Genomic DNA, 11,841 nt, shown 5'->3' with positions numbered 1-11,841 from the left:
TAACATTAGCCACCCTCCAATCCTCAGGAACTGATCCCGAATCTATTGAACTCTGGAAAATAATCACCAACACATCCATGATTTCCCGAGCCACATCCTTCAGTACCCTGGGATGTAGACCATCAGGCCCCGGGGACTTAAAACAACAATTAACTTATCTGATTCTGTGCTGTGAACTTTGCCCAACAGTTCCTCCAAGATTAGTTGTGAATTTCACTGTTTGTTAATTTTCCCAGATGCACTCCGATGTCCAGCGATACACGAATTCAAACAGCAAAGGCGGTAACTGTGCAGGTTTTCTCTCTCTCTCTCTATCCCCTGCACTGTCCTCACCATGTGCTTCCTTTGTCTGCTCTTCTCCCTCTTAATCTGCTGTTGTTTTGACTTTTTTTTTCCAAAGTTCCAAAACAATGCAACAGCATATAAAACAGTAATTGCTGCACCTGGAATTCGAGGAAATCACCTCCAACACCTAAAATACCTCAAAAAAAGGAGTAGCTCTTACAGCCAGAAATTTTTCCCGTCCTCCATCTTGGATTACGATCTCTTTCTTTTTCAAAATAATGCCAAGGTAGGAGATGAGCAGAAACATTCTTAGAATGAGAGCAGCAGGAATGGAAAACATTTCCATAACCAAGGTGACAGGGAGAACTGCTTCTCACCAGGTAATCCCTCAGTCGATGAATTGACAATGACACATGCCATGAAGGGAAGAGGTGAGCACTTCAGGAAGTACAATGGCTCGTTAAAGGAAAATGACACAGGGGTAGTAAGGCCATTTTCTAGCTTTGCAAAAGAATGAAATTGATAGTGTAAAATAAACTAGGCAAAGAAAAACTGTTCCCATTAGCTGATGGCCAAAGGACAAAAGGTCAAATATTTCCGACTTTAGTCGTAAGAGATTCTGAGGAACGTAAGGAAAATACAGTGAGTGGTAATGACCTGAAGCTCACTGACCAGAAGGGTAATGGAAGCGAGAGCAAAGATTTCAAAAGATAATTGGATAGGTGTTTGAGATAAATAAACTTGCAAAGCTTCAGCGATGTAACGGGGAAGTTGTACTGACTGGATTTCTCTGGAGAGCTTTCATGGACCTAACGGGCCAAATGGTCTCTGTCTGTGCCTCTATAACATGTAAGAGGGAGAATTACCTCTGGTACAGTATTTTACTGCAGCACACAAATGTGCATAATATGAAGGAAAAAAAGCACATGATAAACAACCAAACTATATTATCCACAGCACTATTTAGCACAGTATCTCAAAGAGATTTATGTGGTAGATGGCCAACTTCCTGCTTATTACCCGAATGAGTCAAGTTTAATATTTTCACAAGACTGCAGGCCCACAGTTTATTGTAGTATTTTTTCACCTGATAATTTCTTCCAATTGAAGATTTCCAAAGGCCAGATTCTCACTGCTTTTCACAAAGAGCGAGAGAGATTCATAGGGAGCTAATGCATATGTATCTTTGTGAAAGGAGCTATACATACATCAGTTACGCACAGACAGCTGTCAGCAGAGGAGTGCAGAACATTTTCTCTTAAAAATTCAGACAATGAGGTTACAATCACAGGAATTAGAGAGTGAAAAATGCTACAATATTGGGAGAGGTATTGTGCATATGAAATGTTATGTTGATAAATGAACGGAAAGAAATGGAGCCTTTCTCTCAGATGTAATCTCAAACCATGATCTTAGTGATTTGTAGCTCAGTGATTTTAAACATTTATTCCAACTGTGTAAGAAAAGGGGGTACTTAGCACAGCATTGTACAGCAAAGGCCCACCAGGATCAACTCTCACAGCATCAAAATCAGAAGCAGCAATGCAAAGCAGAATCGTGGGTTAGCATTTAGCATGCCTTTTTAACGTTGGCATTATAGGAACATTAAACAGCCATTCAGCACTGTTCCAACATTCCATTACATCATAGGCTAATCTATACAGGAGAGAGAGCCCATGCTGTCTGGACCCACGATTCGTTTCAAAATGAAACTTGCTGGTCTCCCATCATATTGTCATAGAATCCCTACAATATGGAAGCAGGCTATTCAGCCCATCGAGTCCACAGGGAACCTCTGAAGACCATCCCCTGAAACCCACCCCCTAACGTATCCTTGTAACCCCGCACAACCCATGGCTAACCTACCTAGCCTGCACATCCCTGGATACTACAGGGCAATTTAGCATGGCCAATTCACCTAAACTGCACATCTTTGGACTGTGGGAGGAAACTAGAGCACCCGGTAGAAACCCATGCAGACACAGGGAGAATGTGCAAACTCCACACAGATATTTGCCCGAGGGTGGAATGGAACCCAGGTACCTGGTTCTGTGAGGTAGCAGTACCAATCACTGAGCCATCGGGCCACACAGTTAGCTTGTCAGATTTTTTTTTATAGATTAGATTAGATTCCCTACAGTGTGGATGGGAGCAAATTTTAGCGTCTGCTGATAGTCACCGACTGTCAGAAGAAAAATCAAGGAAATGTGCACATCTCCGCACTGTAAGCCTTACATTATCTGCTAAAATTAAACTTGGCCATGGTCGTTCAATGGCCATTTCTCAGATACTTCCTGCAGGTATGTAGCCAAAGTGATCAATTGCAGACAAACTACAATTGCTGGGAATGGCTTCACCATTTTGTTTGGTGAGTCATTGGACTATATCAGGGTCATAAAATCCAAAGGAGATTACAGGCTTTCTGCCTTTTCACTAATTTTTTTTTAAGATCACTCTACATTCTGGTTTGTGAGCATTTTTCATCTCTAAAGGAGAATGGACTTAATTGCTTTTCTTGTCACAATGTATCAATATATAAAATAGTAACAGGATAAATGGGCAGACACTGATGATCATTACCTAAGCAGCATCAGAGCTAAATTAATATGCCGAGTTCTAATGACTAGTATGCTGAATTGTATCAAATTTACAGCTTCACCCGATATTAGTTGAACTACCTCTTACTGCCAGGCTCTGCAAATCCTTGAATAATACTTTCCCGATGGAGTCATCAGCACTTCCCAGTTTATTCGGACTAAATTTAGCTTAAAATAATGTTCCTCAGATTCACAAGACACAGCCTGATCACCAAAATATCTGTTTCTTCGACTATATGAAACCAATACATCATTAGTAAAATTAAGTACCTGAGGAAAATAATTTTCATTGAAATATGCAACAACAGAGGCCATTTATCCAACTCTTTGTGTACTTGCTACTTTAAAGAGTTATTCAATTAGCCTTCACTCTTTCCACATTGATCTGCAAAATTTTCTTTTGCAAGTTCATAGGGCTAAGAACAAAACGGCATTGATCTAATTGATTGACAGAGATGAATGAAGAGGATGAATGCTCTCTCTTATGTTTGCAAGTTACTATTGAATCTGCTTCCTTCACCCTTCAGGCAGTGCATTTCAGATTGTAAAAACTTACAACATAAAAATATTTCTCCTCACCTCCTCTCTGGTTCATTTGTCAAATATTACAACTGCACTGAAAGTCAGCAGAGGTCATGTTTTAGCCCCAGTTTGTTAGTCTGTTTGCCTATAATAATATATTCTAAAACCTAAGAGTTAAAGAAAAAAATGATACACACATAAAGTATGGACCAGAAAGGAACTGACTAATTTTTGCCGAAATTACGGATCAATTTTTTAAAAATTCATCTGTTAGCATTGGGAGCTTGGGTGAATTAACTTTTCTTTGAAATGTTAAGATGTGTCCTATTCACAATAATATTGAATGTTGTGGATTGTCTCTGTTGCTGGAGTACAATTTGTTACAGCTATCAAAACGTGCACAGAGTTTTTAGAGCAGGTTGTTGGATAACAATTCATCTGCAGCCTCCCCAGCGAAATGATTTTCTTTTTCATTTTTGTAGGTCTAGAGCAACAATCACACAGGGAAAAGCCACAATGAAAAGGAGCAAAATTTTAACAACATTACGTTAACACAGTATGCTTGAGATGCTTCTACTACCACTGAGCGGCCTCTCTCTTGTCTTAAAACTGTGTCCACTGACTGACCTGCTAGTGGAAGCAATTTCTGTTTAATAACAAACATTGCTGAATTGTTCTCATGACCCACTGAATTAATCCAGTAATTAGCTGAAATGCTTAAAGCACAGCAGCCGCAGAATCACAACCAAAAGATATCCCAAAATGTTTTATACTCAAAGTATTTCTGAAGTGTTGTTACTATTGTGATGTCAACCTGTGTCCAACAAGATCCAATAAATGACACGAAACAATAACCAGCTCATCTGTTCTTCAGAACTGTAAAATAAACGATAAATAGTGCCATGATGCTAGGGTTACTTACTTGCCTTTCTTTGAAATAGTGTAAGATTTTTTTTTGTCGACTGGACAGGTTAACATGTGATCACCAAATTTGAGTTATAAGCCTCAATCAGTCTGGCAAATTCTGGCATGACCTGGTTAGGAACCAATAACTTTTTGTTTTAAGTGGATGAAGTTTGAAATCCCAGGTGCTTCCTGAGGGAATAGAGTCACAAGATTCCATTGTTTTTTATTAAAATAAACAAACTAATATTTACGATACAAAGTCAGAAAAATAGAACCTCTACCAGTAACTACTTTGTACTCTAACATCAAGATGAGGGAAAAAATAAATTATGAAACATACTGAGGTCATGAATCCATGTAGGACTCTGTTAACTCATTTTTTAGATTAGAATCAGTCTAAACATTATGGCACAGACAGGGAACATCAAAATCTTGATATGTTATCTGGCTGACACCAATTGTTACAGTTAACCTGAGAATGTAACTTTTAAAGAATGTTCTGTGATTTACATATGAAAGAAGTGAAACTATCATGGTCATTCTAAGAGATGAGAGACTCAACAAACAATCAAAGTATTTTCAATGTATAATTTCAGTTACATCACACTGTAAACTTTAGCTATAAATTCTGAGTTTTACAATTGTGTACTCCACAACCACCTGATGAATGAGCAGTGCTCCGAAAGCTGGTGCTTCCCATTAAACGTGTTGGACTATAACCTGGTTTTGTGTGATTTTTAACTTTGTACACCCCAATCCAACACCAGCATCTCCAAATCATGAGGTCAAAGACATTACATTGAATGTAAATGGTGAATGCACCTAGGACAGATTCCACAGATTTCTTAGCAACCCTCACAGATTAAGTGATCACTGTGAGTCAACTATTACAACAAATTTAAAATCTTCATCAAATTGGGATTTCTTCATCAAAGGCCATTCCAAAATGGACCAGCTGAGCCATTGCTTCAGGAGGTTCAATCTCTTCTCCAGTGATATATAACAACTGGACTCATAGAGCTGCAATCTAACTTCTAATTAAGGGTTTTTTTTTGCCACAGATAGCTTGACTAAGCTGGCAGTGCTCCTGAGTTTCTCTGACCTTCGGTCACCCAAGCTGCAACAAGTCAATACTGCCTTTGGCCTTCCCTGAGCTCCACCTCTTCGCTGTAATAAACTGCTCCCAAGACTTCTCCTGAGCCCCAACTGTGCAGAACCACAAAACCTGCTCCTGGAACTTCAAGAAGCATCAAATTCCTCAGAGCCAAAAGCATAAGCCAACTTTTGCTTTATGGTATCGCTTGCTTGGGCAGCTCCCCACTCTCTAACTAAAACTGACTAACTCTTGAAGTGCTAATCCTTGACCTTTCACATCACTTCAAGAATTCTTTCCCTGATACTAGGCAGGATCAAAAAACCAGCGCTAGAACCCTTCTTGCCCTGAATGTTACAATTTCCAACTAATTACGTCTCCATAGGTACCAACATAAACAAACAAAAGAAAAGTTTATGTTTTCACACATCTCATCTGAAATTTCCTCCCATTTCCCACCCTGAGACTTCATGGTCTGTTAGTAGTATCTCATCATTGTCAAAGAGGCAATGGTTCAACATGTAGACCACTTTACTCCATCTACTGGACTTATGTCACACTACCTTGCTCTTTAACCAATTGATCCACTTGTTTTTTCAGTCAGACAATGTTTGAGAAGAAACAAAGTAAATCCATGGATTGGAGTTTATTCCTCCATCATGACATCCTATCCAGCAAGGAGGACTAAAAACTAGTTAAAACGCACCTAACTGGGTGAACTCCAGTCCTGTACTTTTCGCTGATGAGCTTCTCAGCAATTTTCAAAACATCCATTGATATTCACAAAGTAGCACTTCAAAAATACACCTCCTAGAGCAACAATCCAATCTAAAAAGAAGGTAAAATATGGATACTTATTAATGAAATATGGCTATAGATGGAAATATTTACACAAATAAAAGTTAGACGTTACAGGACAGGAAATCATAGAATCCTTATAGTGTGGAAGCAGGCCATTCGGCCCATTGAGTCCACACCAACTCTGTGAAGAGCATCCCACCCAGACCCACAGCCCTGTAACCCAGCATTTCCCATGGCTAATCCACCTAACCTGCACATCTTTGAACTTGTTGAAACATGTTAAAACAAACAGGCCAATGAAAAGGCTTCTTCATTGAACTGCTACGTTAGTAATGCACAAAAAATAAGGCCAGGACTTGTTAGATTTACTACATAGACATCTTCAAATGTCATCATATGGAGAAATTTGTAATTGAACTTATCCTGAACTCACAACTCCACATAGGAAAAACATTAACTTATTTATTGTTAATATCCTGCACTCTTTCAAGACATCATTCTTTCCAGCCAACTGACATTACTAACTATCTTTGTCAATATCTTTCTGTAAATCAAAAGAAAATTCATTGTCTAATAGCTTGAACCATTGTCAACAGAATGACAAATCAAAGATTGGATTCTGGGGTCTGAGTCCTCTGACTGATTAGGATGGCAGAGCTATGGAGTAAAGCTGGAAAGTAAATATTCTACTAACATTTCTCTATGAATCAATAATGTTAAATTCAGGAACCAAAACTGTTGTATTCCAGAGTCAAAAGATACCAGGATCCTGAAAGCAACCTCTCCAATTTACAAACACAGATTAGCTTGTCGATGTGTTTATCTATAGGCATAGAATCTCTACAGAAGCTTATTAGAATGCGATGCAGAGGAGAATCCTCAAAAGGCACATTCTAGAAGGGAAATAATAAGAAAATTGTAACATACACTTGAAAATGGCATCATCATTTCTAAGCTGCAGAATCCTAAATCCTAAGGAAAGCACCAATTATTTCTGTACTTTGAGACGTAAAGGAGCCAATTATCCCCTGCTCCTCAGAGTTGGGTCAGCAAAACTCAATGGTCGCTATGACCGTTGCACACTTGACCTGTTATTGAAGCAGAACACGAAAAATCATTTCAGTCCAGAAGACCCTATGTCCTACATGTGAATACAAAAATGTGTTACTTTCTTCAAGGTCATTTAGGGGAGGCAATGGCCGAATGGTATTAATCGCTGGACTGCTGATCCAGAGACCCAAGTAATGCTCCAGGGACCTGGGTTTGAATCCCGCCATGACAGATTGCAGAATTCAATAAAAATCTGGAATTAAGAGTCCAATGATGACCATGAATCCATTGTTGATTATCACAAAAACCCATCTGGTTTGGTAATGTCTTTTAGGGAAGGAAATTGTTTTCCTTACTTAGTCTGGCCAACATGTGAATCCAGACTCACAGCAATGTGGTTGACTGTTAACTGCCAACTGGGCAATTAGGGACGGTCAATAAATGCTGGCCTAGCCACTGACACCCATATCCTGTGAATGAATTTTTAAAAACGTTGTGTGTATTTTAACTTTAAATGGCAATTTTGATACAACTGAGCAGTTTAGGATGATAAGAAATAATAAAGAAATAGGAACAGCAGGAGACTACTCAGCTCTGTGAGCCTGCCCTGCCGTCGAATCAGATCACGGCTGATCTGATTTTCCACACATGCACTTTCCTTTCCATTCCCTGTAACCCTTGATTCCCCTACTGATGAAGAATCTATTGGTCTCAGCCTTAAATATATACAAGGACTCTGCTCCTCAGCTCTCTGTGGCAAGGAGTTCCAAAAACTCACAACCCTCTGAGAGAAGAAATTCCTCTCCATTGGCACCCCTTTGTTCTGAGATATGCATCCTGGCCTTAGACTCTCCCACAAAGGGGAACATCCTCTCAGCATTTACCTTGTCAAGTTCCTTAAGAATCCAATATGCTGCAATGAGATGGTAGGAATGGACGAGTTGGACCAAAGGGTCAGTTTCCGTGCTGTACAGCTCTATGACTCTATGAGATCACTTCTCAATCTTCTAAACTCCAGTGAGTACAGTCTCAACCTATTTATCCTTTGCTCATAAGATAATCCTTCCATACCATAGCATCTCAGTAGGAGCTGGAGTTTTACACAAATCTGTTAGTTTTTAACGGTGACCATTGCCATTACTAGCTTTATAATTGCAAATAGAGTCATAGATAGAGTCATAGATGTGTACAGCATGGAAACAGACCTTTCGGTCCAAACTGTCCATGCCGACCAGATATCCCAACCCAATCTAGTCCCACCTGCCAACACCCAGCCCATATCCCTCCAAACCCTTCCGATTCATATACCCATCCAAATGCCTCTTAAATGTTGCAATTGTATTCACCTCCATCACTTCCTCTGGCAGCTCATTCCATACACGTACGACCCTCTGTGTGAAAAAGTTGTCCTGTAGATCTCTTTTATATTCAAAGTTTGGGTGAAGATTTGTAGTTCGGGTGCTCGTTGTTGTGGTTCTGTTCGCCGAGCTGGAACTTTTTATTGCAAACGTTTCGTCCCCTGTCTAGGTGACATCCTCAGTGCTTGGGAGCCTCCTGTGAAGCCCTTCTGTGGTGTTTCCTCCGGCATTTATAGTGGCCTGTCCCTCCCGCTTCCGGTTGTCAGTTTCAGCTGTCCGCTGTAGTGGCCGGTATATTGGGTCCAGGTCGATGTGTTTGTTGATGGAGTTTGTGGATGAGTGCCATGCTTCTAGGAATTCCCTGGCTGTTCTTTGTTTCGCTTGCCCTATAATGGTAGTGTTGTCCCACTCAAATTCATGTTGCTTGTCGTGACAGGGGACGAAACGTTTGCAACAAAAACTTCCAGCTAGGCGAACAGAACCACAGCAACGAGCACCCGAGCTACAAATCTTCACCCAAACTTTGAAGTGATACAATGCCTAGAGGCCCTCAACACATTCTTGTCTAGAGGCATCTCCATCATGTGACGAGGGACATTATGTTTTTTTCTAATCTGCACAAATGTCGTATTAGGATTGATCTTTTCGTAACTTCTACGTTACCCTTTGATTCGGTAATATCTTGTACAATTGGAAATATTACTATTTCTGACTCTGCTGCAATATCTATAGAGATTGATGTTCAGGGCAATGTCACAGGCTCTTGACAATGGAAAATGGACCTCTTCATTCTTAAGGACAGTAAGTTCATCAAATAATTCTTTCATGAATTCAGATATGGCCAGTAACTCCTTGCAATATGACCTCCCAACTCCTATACTCAATAGTCTGACCAATAAAGGAAAGCATACCGAATGCCTTCTTCACTATCCTATCTACCTGCGACTCCACTTTCAAGGAGCTATGAACCTGCACTCCAAAGTCTCTTTGTTCAGCAACACTCCCTAGGACCTTACCATTAAGTGTATAAGTCCTGCTAAGATTTGCTTTCCCAAAATGCATTGCATCTTAAAATCCCCAATATCTACGGTGAGATTTGAACTCACATGTCCATATTACTAGACCTGTAACTATGCAGCCATATGGTATGGTGATTGAGGGCTGTGCTATGTTTTGCTGATAAAGGACTCATGCAGTCAAGGATGAAGTAAGGAAGAACAGGAAAATAGAATTGAGAACATTACTAATTGGGGGCGGCACGGTGGCACAGTGGTTAGCACTGTGGCCTCACAGCGCCAGAGACCTGGGTTCAATTCCCACCTCAGGCAACTGTCTGTGTGGAGTTTGCACGTTCTTCCCGTGTCTGCGTGGGTTTCCTCCGGGTGCTCTGGTTTCCTCCCACAGTCCAAAAATGTGCAGGTTAGGTGAATTGGCCATTCTAAATTGCCCGTAGTGTTAGGTGAAGGGGTAAATGTAGGGAATGGGTCTGTGTGGGTTGCTCTTCAGAGGGTCGGTGTGAACTTGTTGGGTCGAAGGGCCTGTTTCCACACTGTAAGTAATCTAATCTAAATCAGCCTTGGTCTTACTGAATGACAGAATAGGCTTGAAGGGCCAAATGGCCTACTCCTGCTCCTAAGTCCTAGGTTTGTACGATCAATTACAATCACAAATCAATAATTGTTCAATGAAGATATAACTGCAAAGATAGCCAGTACCATCACAAAGTGTTTGAAACAGAAACAAAGAAGAAATCAAGATGTAATTGTCACTCATCAAAACCATAGTCTGTGACAATGGGACTGATTCAAAGGGCTCAACCATAACATGACATTTCTGAGATGTACCGTAATCGGTTGCACAATCACTTTTCTATACACTGTAAAGGGAACCGCAAAATTTCATTCCAGTTTCAGTCTCTTTTTATTCCAAAATGAGTGCTATATTATTCTCTCATTTATAAACAGTTAGGAACTAACTGTAATAGAATATATAGCCAGGGTATCACTGCTGGACTACAGTCAGGTGTTGAGAAAAAATGCACAGCTCATGGTCAAATCAGTGAAATAGATTTGAAGAACACACCCATACATTGTATCTGAACATGCGACTACTTTAAACTTCTGGGAATCAAAGGAAATGATAACTCATGGCCAAAACAATGCATTAGCCAGTGTGTGCAAGTTAGTGACTGCTGACATTGAAATCTGTTATCAAGGAATGCTTGTGTTAAAAATGTTATACATACAAACATCTTTTTCACACAGAGGCTGCCGCATGTATGGAATGAGCCTCCCGAGGAGGTGATAGAGGCTGGTACAATTACAACATTTAAAAGGCAACTGGATGAGTGTACAATTGGGAAGGGTTCAGAGGAATATGGGCCAAAAGCTGGCAAATGGGACTAGATTTATTTAGGATATCTGGTCAGCATTGATGAGTTGGACTGAAGGGTCTGTTACCATGCTGTATAGCGCTATGACTATCTAAAAATGTTACACAGCTTTAAATAAGCTGATGCCTTACTAACTGTCATTAAGGTTTGGTATAATGTGAGCCATTTCAAGTGGACCCAGGGGATAACTTAATGATGTACGTACAAACAGCTGAGACAGCCCCGTCAAGCCATTGTCATTATTTGGAGGAGGGTATTTCCATTGGGAATTTTAACAATTTTGATTTTCCGGGAGTGCTGCAAATGTCTACATCGTGTGGAAAACTAATAAGGTTTCAACTACAAAACATCAACCGTCTTTGTTAAGCCATCTTCTGCATTAAGTACATCCAACAGGTGCCCAAGAACAGTTTGAATGCTGCAAGGATCAGGATGCTGCTTTGAAAATCTTCCAACAGTAACATTCACCTGCGGTTGTTTGGGTGTGTCAAAATGGCTGCTGCTATAGCTCAGGATTTTTTAACCAGAGACATAAACCGAAAAGAAACAAAGCAAAACCTGGTGGAGACCTGTGAGTAAACTTTCTTTTAACTGGACAAAATATGTTTCTCAACAGTTAAACAGATTGAGTGTGGTATGCAACCAGGCTAACAAAATCTTACAGTTCCATTTTCGTGGATAGTCTAACATCTAAAAGCCATATTAACATCATGATGGTGGTTGTTTGTGGAAGCTTCCAGAAAACAAGGTGATGGCAAAGGCATTTTTTTTGATAGAAATAGGAAGAAAGCAATAAGGGGAGTGTGTCAGGAATGCTTTCCTCAATATGCCTGGTTA

The 11,841-nt window shown here is 40.1% G+C and overlaps 1 protein-coding gene across 3 annotated transcripts in view; it reads right to left on the bottom strand.

Moving 5' to 3' along the window:
- The window catches only part of si:ch211-269e2.1 (cohesin subunit SA-2), a 142,089-nt gene that overhangs the window by 113,355 nt on the left and 16,893 nt on the right, over positions 1-11,841 (bottom strand). The window contains exon 1 of one of the 3 annotated variants that reach the window (XM_043692330.1): positions 6,110-6,189. The exons of the other annotated variants lie outside the window; for them this stretch is intronic. The gene's annotated coding sequence lies outside the window, so the exon portion shown is untranslated. Of the gene's footprint in view, positions 1-6,109; positions 6,190-11,841 lie in introns of those variants that run through there. 3 annotated transcript variants of the gene reach the window in all.

The sequence above is a fragment of the Chiloscyllium plagiosum genome, chromosome 6 (assembly GCF_004010195.1).
Source record: "Chiloscyllium plagiosum isolate BGI_BamShark_2017 chromosome 6, ASM401019v2, whole genome shotgun sequence".
Classification (NCBI taxonomy): Eukaryota; Metazoa; Chordata; class Chondrichthyes; order Orectolobiformes; family Hemiscylliidae; genus Chiloscyllium; species Chiloscyllium plagiosum.
Note: the sequence above shows the minus strand (reverse complement) of the source record. Positions and strands in the feature narration are given on the sequence as shown.